Raw genomic sequence first — 14,397 nt, 5'->3', positions numbered from 1 at the left:
TTACATTGCCCGCACATCGCAAGTCTTTAATGTTTTTTTCGTATGCGGAAAATGGAGAGACTGTTCTTAGTCTGAAGTGCTTAATTGCCCCACAATCACGGATGTGCGCAATGAAACTACAAGAGTGGGGTTTCAGCGCAGTGCAAAATGACTTGCTCTTTGCTAAATCTACGCAATGACAAATGCATACGTTATTATTTTTACATATAGAAATTGGCTTCAGTTTTTGGCCACTATGCAGATTGTGTGCCTTTTGGAATAGGATCGGCTTTCTGTTGAAGTTAAATCTCCTCTTGCTAGATATTTTAAAAGTGGAATCCGCTGGTAGCTGCTATGTCAACTGCAGGACAACCTACCTCTTGTGCCCTGCATTACTACTGTTTATTCTGGGCCTCGCTAGCGCCACCTCCTCAGGGTGAAATAAAATGACTACCTTGTGTGATTCCTCTGCTGTAAGCTTTGCCTTGATGGAAGTTCTTGCAGCGGAGAACCTGCTGTTTTTAGTTATGCAGGTGCAGCGCCATCCCCGGGGATAGTTTTCGTCAGCCTCCTTTTATGCCCCGGCTCCAGGATGAGGACAGACTCCAGGATCTTTGTAGAGCACAAGTGAAGTAGGGAGACTTGACCAATCTGAACCATGCAGTTTTCAGAAAGTCGATATTTGATGGGTAAAGTAGTGGAACGTATCCAGTCTAATATTCTTTTCAAGCGTTGGCTGTGCTGCTGCAATATTCTTTTTGATGCCCTGGCAGAATGTAGGGAGCTAAATGGCAAGTGTTATCTCTTCCCTGTGTTGTTAGAGGACAGAATTGACGACAACCTGTGACGCTGTTGATGACACTTCAACATCCTTCTCATTCAAAAGTGCCTTTTCTGGCATTCTGCCCTGTGTGGTTCCTATGAAGCATTCGCCGGTTTTCCTTTTCTCAAATTTTCTAGATTTTCTTGATAACATATTTTTGACTGTTATATGGGTTAAACTTGACGTTCTTGTAGTGAATGTTATGTTTTGCCAGTCTAAAAATCGTTCCAAAATCTACATGTACCTGTTGATAGAAATCCGTGTTCTAAACTGGCCTCATGGACCTACCCAGTTAACACCGTCACTAGTGTTATATTTGTATAACGTCAGTCACCATTGTAGTGGTTTAACCATGCCGAGGCTTGTACAAGAGGTGTCTTGTGCCCCGCCCTTGTGGTGTCGAGACATTCATATGGGAGAAAAGGAAGAAGAGGAAGGTGAAACACTTTACTGGTAGGCAAGGGCATGATGGCTAGGGATGGATATGATATGGATGTAATAGTTAGGAGTTTTATACACAAACTCCATACTTGTAAAACATAGTACTGTTCAGAAAAGGACAACTGTGTCTGTGAGCATTTGTGTGTGATGTATAATATTTCTGAGGCTTGTGGAATCTGCTTAGATCACATGATATGCATAGGCCAACATCTAGTGGTAGGTGCAGATATTACACTGTTTTCAAAACTCAAAAAGGGACCTCAACGGGGCGTTCCAGTAATACTATATCTAGTGTGATGTGTACACATGGTCCTTCACACGTTGAGGTCCCTCCTTGGCTTTTTTTCCGCCGTCTTAGTTAAACTCCTATCGCAGAGTTCGTTCTTGGCTGACGCCATTACGTAGTAAAGTTTAATTCTAAGGGATTGTGTCCTCCGACGTATTCCTTATCTTGATAAATCATCTCCAGCTTGCTGGCCTCGGAATTCTTTTTTCAGTAGAGGGCGCTGCGCGTCGATGTCCCTCGACAGCCTCCATATCGGCGCCGACGTCATCGTGCGTATAAATAGACTCACGCAGCGTCCGTTGCTCAGTTCCGTTTTTCCGCGCTTCGTGGGCCTCGGAATCGTGTTGCTCAGTTCGTTAGTCAGAGAATACATTCTTCATTATTCCTCGAATACCAACTCTTACTCGATGGCTTCCTCATCCGAACCGACGACTCCACGTTCCGGCTTCAAAAAATGTCGAGACTGTGGAAAGAAAATGTCGCTGACAGATCCTCACAGGATCTGTTTGTGGTGCCTGGGATCAGAGCACCAATGTTCGGAGTGCGAGGACTGCATGTCCATGATGGCGGAAGCCTTTGATTGGAGCGTAAGGGGAAGCTTGAGAGAGGTAAGACAGTTAAAACTCCTTCGAAAGTTTCCTCGGCAGAGTCGAGACATTCGTCTCCTCACCGACACAGGAAACCTTCTCGGTCTAGGTCTCGAAGCAGTTCCCACCACTCTTCGAGATCCAAGCATTCAAGTAAGAGACGTCGAAGATCCCCTTCCTCGTCTTCTGTTTCTCCGGAAAGAGTCACCTGCCCCACAAAACATAGCTCCCAGGCTGAGTGGGAGGAATTCCATAAAAGGATGCTCGGCGTCTTCAAGAAAGCGGCCTCGACCCCCTCGAAGATAGCTGAGGGTGATACCCTGGGTGAAAGACCCGAAAACGCCGCGAGTCGTTGCACCCGGCGAAAGAAACTACTCGAGAGCGTCACAAACCCTCGAGCAAAGGCACTGTGCCATCGACTCCATCGTCTAAGGTCCCTTCGACGCATAAATCTGCGTAATTGACGTAATTATCGAAGGGCTCATCGACGCATAGGTCGATCGAATCGACGCTGTCTTCGACGCCGAAAAAGAGTAAACCCACCTCCGTCGCAAGTTCTTCGAGGCCACTTCCAATCTTCTCGATGCCTTTGTCGGTGTTTTCGAAGCCTTGAACGTCCACATCGTCGACGTTTTCCCAACCAAGTATGACAAATTTAGCCCCTTCTGCTCTGGAAATGGGATTTAAGCCATTTCCAAGGTCTGATCATTTCAGACCTTTGTCCTCCATTTATGAGGAAGGGGAGGATTCGGATCAAGAAAGACCCTTTGGGTTGCAGAGATCTGCAACACCAGAACCAGAGGAATTTACCTCTGAGGAAAATAGGTTGAAGGACCTTCGAGAATCCTTACATGAGGCAAGTGGGTTAGATACTTCCCCAGAAATAGAATTTGACAAACCAGACCCAGGGGAACATGCTGAGACCCCTTACAGACTTTTAATGGCAAGAATTATAGAATTCATGGGTTTGTCTAAACCTTCACCTGCATTCCAACAGGATAACCTTACAGACATTTTAGTTAAAGGCCCACAGGAGGATCCTGTGGTTCCATTTCACGCTGCATTACAAAGAAAAATATTGGCTAACTGGAAAACTCCTGAGGTTATCCCGGCGGTTAACAAAGTTATCAGCCAAATATAGGGTATCTACTACTGACCGTGAATTTTTGTCCAAACATCCAACTCCAGAGTCTCGTTGTTCAAGCAGCAACTGCATCAGGCAGTAGATCGGCATACCCCACTGTTCCACAGGACAGGGATGACCAAAGATACGACTGTATGCCTAAAAGGCTTTTCTGCATGTAGAATGGCGTTGAAATCTATTAACACTACTTGTACACTTGCAAGGTTCAGCTATACACTTTGGGAGTGTGCTTCATCAGCGGCTGACTGCCTCCCAGAAGCAGAAGAAAGGGAAGCGTTTCTAAAGATCATTAAGGATGGTAAAGACGCAATGTGCGAATCCCTTCAAACTGGCATTGATTCTGCTGACAGCATCAGTAGGGCCATGGCGGCAAGTACTACAACCCGCAAATTTGCGTGGTTGCGATAATCTGGGTTTGCTCCAGATGTACAAGCCAGACTTTTAAATATGCCCTTTGACGGCTCTTCTTTGTTTGGTAAGGAGGCGGATGACAGCATAGAAAAGTTAGACATCCAAAGCAGCAGCAAAATCCCTGGGTGCTGCAATCCGTCAAACGCCATATTGCCCCTCAGGAACCGCTTGGGGAGGTAAGTCCTTTCGCTTTTATTCTGCATTCGGAAAAGGCAGAGGACAGTCGGTTCAAAGAGGTCAAAGATTCACCCGAGGTGGACGGGGTAAAAATACAAAAGCAGCAGCAGGTACCTCTTTACCCTCGGCTCCTGCATCAGCTGCCTCTAAATCACTCTGAGGACTCTCCTCACAAGACACCAGTAGGGTGCAGGCTAACTCAACATCTGACGGAATGGCAGGCTATTACGTCAGATGCTTGGGCATTGGAGACGGTTGCCCAAGGTTACTGCCTGCCTTTTCTACGCATTCCTCAGTCATCCACCGGGGAACAGCTCTTGGAAAGTTCCAGATCCGCTCCTCTTGCAGGAAATTGTAGACCTGCTGGAGAAAGGTGCCATAGAACCGGTACCCCCCCCCCTTACTTCCTAATACCGAAGAAGGACGGAGGACTGAGACCTATCTTGGACTTAGGAGAATTGAACAAGTTCCTCAGGAAGGACAAGTTCAAGATGGTAACTCTTTCTCAGATCCTTCAGGCCCTCCAGCTCCAGGACTGCCTGGTATCTCTGGACCTTCAGGATGCTTATTTCCATGTGCCAATCCATCTCAAACACAGGAAATACCTGAGGTTCGCAATTGGCGGCTCTCATCAATTTCGAGTTCTGCCATTTGGGCTGACCTCCGCCCCGAGGGTCTTCACCAAGCTAATGTCGGTAGTGGCTGCAAGTCTAAGGAGGGAAGGGATTCACGTCTACCCCTACATGGACGATTGGCTTATCAGAGCTGTATCTCCAGAACAAGCTCAGATCCAGCTAGATTGTCTGCCACTTCCTTCACAAACTGGGCTTCTCCCTCAATTTAAAGAAGTCACAGATGATACCATCAGACTCCAGTTCATTGGAGCGGTCCTGGACACTTCCCTGGGAAAAGCCTCGCCACCAGAGGTGAGGGCTCAAGATATTCTGCAGATGGGTCACCAAGTTTCAAAATGCCCAACGTCTCCCAGCCTTCGACTTTTTGAGGTTGCTAGGCCTCATGGCATCCTGAATCTTCCTTGTGCCAGAGGCTCGCCTGAGAATGAGATCTCTTCAGTGGGCACTAAGAACTTGGTGGTTGCAATTCTCAGGGAGAATGACAGACCTCCTTCCGGTTCCGGACAAGGTGGCTCGAGACCTTCAGTGGTGGGCCTTCCAGGAGAACATCTTGAAAGGAGAACTGTTTTGGCAACCATGGCCGGAGATAACAGTAGTCAGATGCCTCACTCACGGGGTCGGGAGCCCATACCAACGACTTGACCATCAGCGGTCGTTGGTCTCCATCGGAGTCCAGACTACATATCAACCTGTTAGAGCTGAGAGCAATCAGACTAGCGCTGAAGGCTTTTCTGCCATCTGTACAGGGGAAAAAAATGTCCTGATAATGACGGATAACACAGTGGCCATGCACTACCTCAACAAAAGAGGAGGTGTAGGATCACTGCCTCTGTGCAGAGAGGCGATGCAGCTCTGGTTTTGGGCAATCCAAGAAGGAATCTCTCTTATCGGCAGTTATCTTAGCCGGAGAGAAAAACTTGACAGCGGACGCTCTGAGCAGGCAGAGTACAGTCTCCCACGAGTGGGAACTAGCTCAGGAAGTCCTTCAACAGATCCTCACCCTTTGGGGAACCCCTCAAGTGGATCTGTTTGCCACCAGCATCAACAGGAAGTGCGATTAGTTTTGTTCAAGGGAATTTCCCCCGAGAGGAGCTCTAGGGGACGCGTTCGTAGTGGACTGGGATTTTCCACTTCTGTACGCTTTTCCTCCAGTCCGTGTCATTCCTCAAATGATCAGGAGGTTGAGAAGGTTCCAGAAAGCCATGAGCCTAATTGCCCCGGAGTGGGCCAGGAGATCGTGGTACCCGGACCTTCTGGACATGTCCATCTGCCCTCCAATTCGTATTCCACTCAAGGAGAATCTTCTCTTGCAGAAGGGAGGTCAGGTTCTCCATCCAGACATCAGAACCCTCAACCTTCACGCTTGGTATCTGAAAGGTTGACATACAAGGATTGGGACTGCCCAGATGACGTCATGGAGGTGTTGCTTTTGGCAAGAAGGCCTGTCTTATTAGTGCATTGACATCTGCTAGGAGGGTGAGCAAATTACAGGCTCTATCTTGTAAACCCCCTCATACAATTTTTCATAAAGACAAAGTTGTCCTACAAGTGGAGCCTAATTGTCTCCCAAAGGTGTTTTCTGAATTCCACATCACTCAGAAGATTACCTTGCCTTCATTTTATCCCCCTCCCCATCCGGGAAAGAGGAAGAAAGGCTGCATAGGCTGGACCCAAGGCGAGCTTTGAGCTTTTACATCAGCAGACTTGGTAGGATTAGGCAAGCAGACCAACTGTTCATAGGTAACTCGGGGCACAAATTGGGATTACCAATAACCAAACAGACCATTTCCAGATGGATTATTTTAGCCATTCTGGAATGTTACAAACTGGCAGGGAAAGGGCGTTCTCAAAATCTTAGGGCTCATTCAACCAGGGGTATCGCAGCCTCTTCGGCCCTCCAAAGAGGGGTACCGATTCGAGACATATGTGCGGCCGCCACATGGTCGTCTGCACATACCTTCACAAGATTTTACAACCTGGATGCCTCCTCTAGCCAAGAGACTAGATTTGGCAAAGCTGTGTTGCACTCTGTTCACTCTTGAAGGGAAACATGGCAATTTTACTCCCACCTCAGTTACACACCACTGCTATGGGAGCCTATCAAGATAAGGAATACGTCGGAGGACACAATCCCTTCGAAGAACAAGTTACTTCTTACCTGGTAACGTTCTTTCAATGGGATGTTCCTCCGACGTATTCCTCATCGCCCCTCCCATCCATCCCCTCAGTAAAACTTCCCTTGTGGTTACAGCTTACGCTCCTTCTGGGTTACTAACCAATTCATGTAAAACCACTGTTAACGTCAAAACGGAACTGAGCAACGGACGCTGCGCAAGTCTATTTATACGCATGATGACGTTGGCGCCGATACGGAGGCTGTCGAGGGACATCGGCTCGAGGGACATTGACGCGCAGCGCCCTCTACTGAAAAATAAATTCTGAGGCCTGCAAGCTGGAGATGATCCATCAAGATAAGGAATATGTCGGAGGAACATCCCATCGAAAGAACGTTACCAGGTAAGAAGTAACTTGTTGTTCTAGTATTTTTCAGTCCTTTCAAAGACAGTTTACTACAAGGGTTTCGGCGACGGCTTCAGGGATAGGTTTCACTCGATGACGACAGCAACTCGCGTCTCAACAATCCTTTGGCTACATCCTTTCAAGGCCCCTTCGGGGTCTTCGCCCTGCACAGTAGGGAGAGCGGAAGGAGGTTCATATTCTAGTCTTGTAAAGAGGAATATACATTCTCTACCTTCATTTCGCCAGGCTGCCATCCTCGTACATCATGGAACACGCTCCTTTTAAAATGTGTCTTTCTTTAATAGGAAGTTCCCCTGGAAGGATTTGCACCGGGTGTGCTGCCTTTGTCTCCCCAGGGAACACACTGAAGAACAGTGCAAGTCTTGCAAACTGTTCAGGCCAAAAACTATAAAGGACTGCAAGCCCAAACGCGAGGCACACCACACCACACCACACAGGCCGAGGCCGCCATGGACGTTGAGGAAGCCTCCAGTGATGGCAGCATCAAGATCATTAGTCATGCAGAGGGCCATCGGGATCCATCATATTCCCACGTGCTATCCCCCGACCCCAACAGACAGGCCGGCTGTTTCGCTACGGGGACGACACCCGGCAGCTCAACCACTACCAAGTTACATCACACCAAGCATATCCCCCGCAGCCGAGTCCACCACGTCGCCGACCCTTAAGCAACACCATGCGTCGAGGGGAAGGTCTGATCATTACCTGTCATCTGGACCATCGTGTTCGTGATCGCCACACGACGGGCGCCCGAAACAGACGTACAGTCCATTTAAGACACTGCGTCTAAATCTGGGAAGTCCCCGGGAGCCGACGACCAGCATTGCAGAAAAGCTCAAAACTGAGCCAGTTAAACACGTTCCTGACACCCGATTAAAGGCCAGAACATTGAAAAACTAGAATTCTTCAACGCCCCAAGTGAAAGTTCAGGCTACTAAAAGCAGGGATTACTCTACCCCAGAGGGCACCTTTCAGGGGCTCTGCACCATAAGAAAATCCCCATCCCAGAGCCCCTACCTACACCTGCTCTTACTAATCCTGCTCCAGCTGTAATGCCAACCTCCTCACAATGGACCACAGAACAATTTGACAACCTTCAGGGAACCCCACAAAGCACAGCAGTAGTCGCTCAGCCCGCTGTAAAAAAAGCCCGCCTCACCACCTTGTTCCATAAGGACCTAGGCCAAGGCACTTATTACCATAGCATGCAAGGCTTTCAAGACCCTGGCACATACAGACCCTGAGTACGAGGAGGACATTGTGGACTTGGACCAATATTATGATGATGTATACGTCATTCAGTCCCCGGACCACACCGACCCACCGGTGGCCGATTCCCCGGTAGACAACCAGTTGCAATATAATGACCTGCTCCTAAAGGCTGCAGAGCACTTCAAAATAGACACCCAAGAAGCCAAAGTCGACAGACTTCGTGGAGGACCTTCTTGGGGACAAAAAATGGACAACTCAATTTATCCCTGTTAAAATCGGTACAGACGCATTCAGCCCTCTTCTTACACCCAATTTGACACGGGCAGTCAACCCTTGCATCCAGAAGATGTTCACACCAGCCCGCTCATACCCCTTATACTTTGGGGATACCCCTTATACAGTAGGGGACACAAAGCCTGACTCTTTAGTAGTTGCCACTACAAGAAAGAGGACGGGTACCCCTCTGGCATCTGCAGAAGCCCCGCCTGACAAAGGAGCGTAAGAAAATCTACACCCTGGGCAGAAAGGTAGCTTCCTCGACAGCCTATCAAACAAGGATAGCTAATAACACAACAGCACGGACAGCACCACTGCCATGCTTTACATAAACAAGCGGGGGGGGGCACACACTCCAAGTCTGTCTAGGCTAGCACAAAAAATCAAAGTGGGCACTCGTGTTGAACATGTTCCTAACATCGCAACATGTTCCAGGGGAACTCCGTTCTCTGGCAGACTCGTTAATCCGAGATCTTCTACCCGAAGAGCACGAGTGTCAGCTTGACAGAAATGTCCCAAACAAAATCTTCTCCCTATGCAGTTACCCCCCCCACCCCCTTTAGACTTGTTTGTAACAAGCCAAAACACGCAATGCCCAGACTTTGCATCCAGGTTTCCCCAACACGGGTCCAAGAAGTAACGCCCTGTGGATGAACTGGTAAGGGAAATTGGTTGACGCCCCCCCCCGACTTTGCTACTTAGCAGGTTGGTGAACAAAATGCACCAGGAACAAGTGACACTAATCGTAGTTGCTCCTATGTGGGCGAGACAACCTTGGCTTCCACATCTGCGCAAACTTGCAATGTGCTATCCAATCAAACTCCTGTGCCCCTACAACATGCTCGCACAGCACAGGGGAACAACATTACACCCACAACCTCAGTTTATGAACTTGGCACCTTGGCTCCTGAAGTCCTAGAATTAGGCGATTTAAAACTACCTCAAAGGTGTATAGATATCCTCAAGGAGGCACGCAAACCAAACATCACACTGTTGTTTTAACAAATGGAAAATATTTGTAGTATGGTGCCAGTCAAAGAATATAAACCTGATAGAATGTTCTCCATCACATGCTCCCTTTACTAGACTCTGGGCTAGTATTTAACTCCATCAATGTTTACCTACCGGCTCTATCAAAGTTCCATGTCAACGGGTCCATCGAACTACCATCTTTCTTTCAAACCCATTCCAGCTCAGCTGAGAAAAAACCTCTGTACACTAAATTTAAGCATGGCGGTTCTTTACTATGTAAACAAGACCACTAAGGAAAACAGACCAACTGTTTGTTTCCGTAGTACCTGGCAGGAAAGGTGATCACGTTTCAGAATAGTGAAATGCATACAGCTCTGCTATGCTGTCAAATAAAACTCTGCCTTTCACACCAAGAGCTCACTCTACCCGGGGTACAGGAGCTACCTTGGCCTTTATTGCAAAAGTCCCGATGGACGCCATTTGCAAAACAGCTACATGGAGTTCTATTCATACTTTTACTCGGCACTACTGCATTGACACATTCTAAAGCAGATTCATAGGTGGGACAAGTGGTGCTAAAACATCTAGTTGCTGCTGTACCTGCTCACAAGCCACCACCTTCTCCAGACACTGCTTGCTAATCTATGCATAGCATGTGATCTAAGCAGATTCTACAAGCCTCAGAAGGGACACATTACTCATCGTAATCATAATTCTGATACTTTTGTGCTAAGATTCACATGTGCCGTGCCCACCCTTCCTCCCCTGTGGAGTATAATGCACATAGATGTTTCTCTGGCTTTTTCTGCCATCTGCTTGATTACATCTGTACTCCCGCTACACTTCATGCTACCTCGTGTCAGAAACAAAAACGGAGGGACTGCAAAACATTACTGGCATGCTCTGTCCTTGTCCCTTTTCAAGTTTCGAAAACAAAAAATGTAATATTCTGCAGCTATCACTAGATATCGACCTATGCATAGTATGTGAATCTAAGCAGATACAAGGATCCTAAGTGATCTGACCGCGGCTGATTTTGCCACGGCTGGAATGTTTGCATGAGAAAGGTGCAAACTTTTGGTAGTTCGCACCTTTCTCATGCAAACACACTTGCATACTATTGGGGCTGTAGGGGTTTCCCCCACAACCCCTGCTCACTATACTGTAAAGTATAGTGAGCGGGGTGTTGCGGGGACACCCCTACAGCCCCGTATTTTTTTCATTACCTGCAATGCTACCACCAAAGGTTCAAACTACGAAATGCAGTTCTCTAGTCTGGATGAGTTAATATGTGAAGTACTTTGTCAGTCGTTCGCCTAAGAACTTTTCCAAGATGCAGGAGGGTGCGATTGGTGACTAGATGGAGCCAGCAATGTGTAGCATAATCTTGGATTAGTGCTCTTGTTGGGTCCACGTTCGCCACTAAATGGCCACTTTTCAAGACTTGCCCCTCCAGTATTGTATATGCGAAACAGTATTCAAAACCTGAGAAAACCTTGACCTCTAGTCTCCAATTATGGCATAGGTTCTAGTAGGTTTTATGCTATGTACACTTGTTTCTTGCAGAGCAACATCTGATAATGGTTGTCTTTCCCCAAGTAACTCCAAGCTAGATTGTGCTAATGTTTTGTACGCCAGCCTGTTGGTCAACCAAGTACAACAATTACTATATATCCAGAGTGCAGCAGTACTTGGCTTGACCAAAACTGTCTTATTGCTTTGTAGAGATCCTATGCTTGATCATTACCTTACTACCATGTCCTGTCCCCTTTCCTTCATACTTGTGGGACATGCCGTCCATTGGACCAGAGCCCTCTTTAAGCATAAATTAACTTTTTTGTCTTTTTACGTGGGGCCACTGCACGTGACTGCAGCCCTACATTCCTGAGACCCGCCCCACACATCACTCTTCAGGCCTTTTCTCTGTGCGGTCGGGGTCGGACGCACTTTAATCTTAGGGAATTTATTTTTGTTCTCTTGTCCTTCATATTCCTGCTTCGGTTCCATGGTCTTCTTTCGTCTTTGCCAGAGCATCTTGGATTCATGCCCTGTTCTTTGTTCAAACGCTGTTTCGAAAGGGCGGATCCCCACTGTCTGGTGTATTTGGGCCCGGAACAACGATGGGACTCTTGCTTCTACTGCAATTCCCTCTCCATGCGGGCACTCCAGCGTCGGCTTGTCAGGTGGGAGGTGTTTCAGGGGATTCCTCCACATTTGTCAGCAGTTCGCAGTTCATCGACGAAAAAGAGGCCGGTGAGTTCCTTCCTTTTTTAGGACACGCCGTCCAGGGGGCTCCTCCCCAAGGTCTTCTGGTTCCAGGAGGAGCCCATGTGGTTCCAGTACCAAGGTTCGCCCTGAGATGTCCTGAAGGGGATCTAACCTGGCCTCGGGAGTTTCCTCCGAGGTTCCCTGTAAGGGTGCTACCAGGACTGGATCTTCATCTGAGGTTCCCCATCTGGGAGCTAAGGTTAAGCCCATTACTTCTGGGGCTGTTTTCAGCGGGGTAGTTCCCTAGGTTTCCAAATCTGGAGCCAAGTGTACCGAGACTAGTTTTAGTTTCCTTTAAGGTAACTAAACGCAACCGGTTACTCCTGCGGATCCCCGACTTGGGGCTAGATCTAAGACCGGCAAGATCGAGGGAGCCCTCTGAAGGCTCTGGCTACTTGGGCTGGCCCTAAGCCCACACACCAGCCTGTGGTCGAACCGATCCTGCTGAGGGGGCAAAGAAGACGGTTAAACACCTTCAGTCTTTAAGTACAAGCGCCACAGAGGTTCCCTCACCAAGGGCTAATTCTCCATTAGACTCGAAGGGGTTGCAGAAGCGCTCTAGATCTGCTAGCACCATCTCTGCCAAGTTTTCCTGACACTAGGCTAAAATGGACTGCAAGTCCCCTGATACCCTTGTGGTGACAACGCCCTCACTTACACATGTGACGCAGTTCACCTCAGGCAGTAACAAAATGGCAGTCCAACCCCAGTGGTCTGCAGTCGTCATTTTGACTACCTCTCACACCAATGTTCTCAACGGCTGGTTTCGAGGGGCCTGTTTTTGGGGTGGAGGAGCCTTTTCCATGTAATGTGGATAATAAGAAACCATTCTGCCCTCCGATGGATTGGCCTGCTCGTTTTCCGCTGCCACAGTCTCGCTACCTCCTACAACCTCCTGGCAACCATCCTCTTTGCACTCCTGGGGTATGCCCCTTCCAAGCGGCATCTACCCACTCCAGTGCCTAGGCCTTCTTCTGAGGATGCATTTTTTGGCAAGTATCAGATGCTTGTGCTCTCTGATCCAGCGAAGGCATACTTTTTTTAGGAACTCTTCAAAGGGATTTATCCTAAGCCACCTGAACCGCAACCTGTTATCCCTCTCCCGGTAGTGCCATGTCCTCCCCCTACTTTCAGTGAGGCTGTCTCCACTTTCACCTGTGCTAAAGACAACCGTTGCGCAGTCAAGTCTGCCAATGTGGTCTGAGGTGCCACGTGCTGCGGATCAGGATTCTGTTTCCGCTGCACTCCAAGATCAAGCGGCTCAGGATAGTGACGAACCGCTGGGCTCAATTGGAGCCTTTCACAGCTAGGTAGTAGACATGATGGCCTTCCTAGACATTCCATTAACCGTGCCTCCGGGTCCACAAGAAGGTGTACTTTCCTGGAGCCTTTACTCTGTCAACACAGGAACACCCCAGCCTGTTCCTTCAAGTTTTGGCTGAAACCTACAAGATCTGGGGAGGAAAAACTCATCCCGGGCTGCACCTAAACAAGAAAATTGATGTTGGCTACAAGCTACACACATCTGAAGACCTATCCTTGACTGCATGTCCACTTCCCTCATTGACTGTGGTGGCAGCAGCTACGCTCCCGTCGAAGCCGTCCTCTGCATCCTCCACGGCAGCGTCTCAAGCCCTTTCCAAGTAGGACAAGCTTCTTGATGCCATTGGGGGAAAACTTTTCCAATTTGTCCCTTCAGCTGCGTTGGGCGAATACCGAGGTCAACCTGGTGGCTGCTAATCTCAAGCTGTGAAAGGAGCTTACCAAGTTTCAGGAATGTATTCCTTCTGATAAGCTCAAAGACTTTAAGGATGGTTTATCCAATGCCAAAGCTCTGGCGCAGGACCTGCTAGAGGCCGCAGCCCATCAAGTTTACACTTGCGCTCTGGGCCTTATGGTTGGAGGTTCAGGACAAAGTAATTGATATTCCCTTCGAAGGTAAGGAGCTATTCCACTCCTCCACTGATGAGGAACTTGCCAAAACCAAGGCAAGCACCCAAACTGCAAAGTCATTGTTGGTCCTTGCCAAAACCCCAGCTAAGGCAGCTTATACTCAGAGGTTGGGGTCTCAAATCGGGTTCTTCTCTGGTTTCAGAGGGTACCAAGACCGCTGTGCGCCCCGGACAGATTCCCCCGCTGTTGGCCTTCGCTGAAAGCAGCAAAGGCAAGGTGCATGGGTTTGCTCTTGGTTAATGGCCTCCTCTTCAGCAACGGGTGATCTCCCCTCCGATAAACCATCTAAATGATGTTTTTCATCGGTCACACGAGACTCAGGTGGGAGGACAAATAAGGTCTCATCAGGCGGCGTGGCAGACCATCACGGAAGACCGATGGGAATTGTCATCGCCCGCCCGGGCTTCTGCTTGCCCCACGTTTTTCTCCAGCATGGGGTCTGGCATGGATTCACATGCTCATGAATATTCCCCGTCGTCAGGCTGGGAATCCTCGGTAAAGAAAAAACCAGTATCAGTTTCGTTTCTGATCTGTCTTTCGTAGTAATAACCAATCACTGGTCTCTGCGTCATACTGACCACAGCCAATGACTGCCCTCTACCTAAGCACCGCCTCTGGCAGCCATCTTCAGATTTTTACCGCACGTTCATGTGTTGGGATCCTCGTGCTATTGCTCTCGAGCCTTAGTGCTA

The 14,397-nt window shown here is 48.5% G+C and overlaps 1 protein-coding gene across 1 annotated transcript in view; it reads left to right on the top strand.

The window, feature by feature from the left end:
• UBALD2 (UBA like domain containing 2) overlaps window positions 1-14,397 on the top strand; it is a 185,419-nt gene that overhangs the window by 113,830 nt on the left and 57,192 nt on the right. The window lies entirely within an intron of this gene.

Source organism: Ambystoma mexicanum, chromosome 3q, assembly GCF_040938575.1.
Source record: "Ambystoma mexicanum isolate Mex_15411 chromosome 3q, UKY_AmexF1_1, whole genome shotgun sequence".
In the NCBI taxonomy this organism is placed as follows: domain Eukaryota; kingdom Metazoa; phylum Chordata; class Amphibia; order Caudata; family Ambystomatidae; genus Ambystoma; species Ambystoma mexicanum.
The sequence above is the reverse complement of the archived record's forward strand: the minus strand, read 5'-3'. Positions and strand labels throughout refer to the sequence as shown.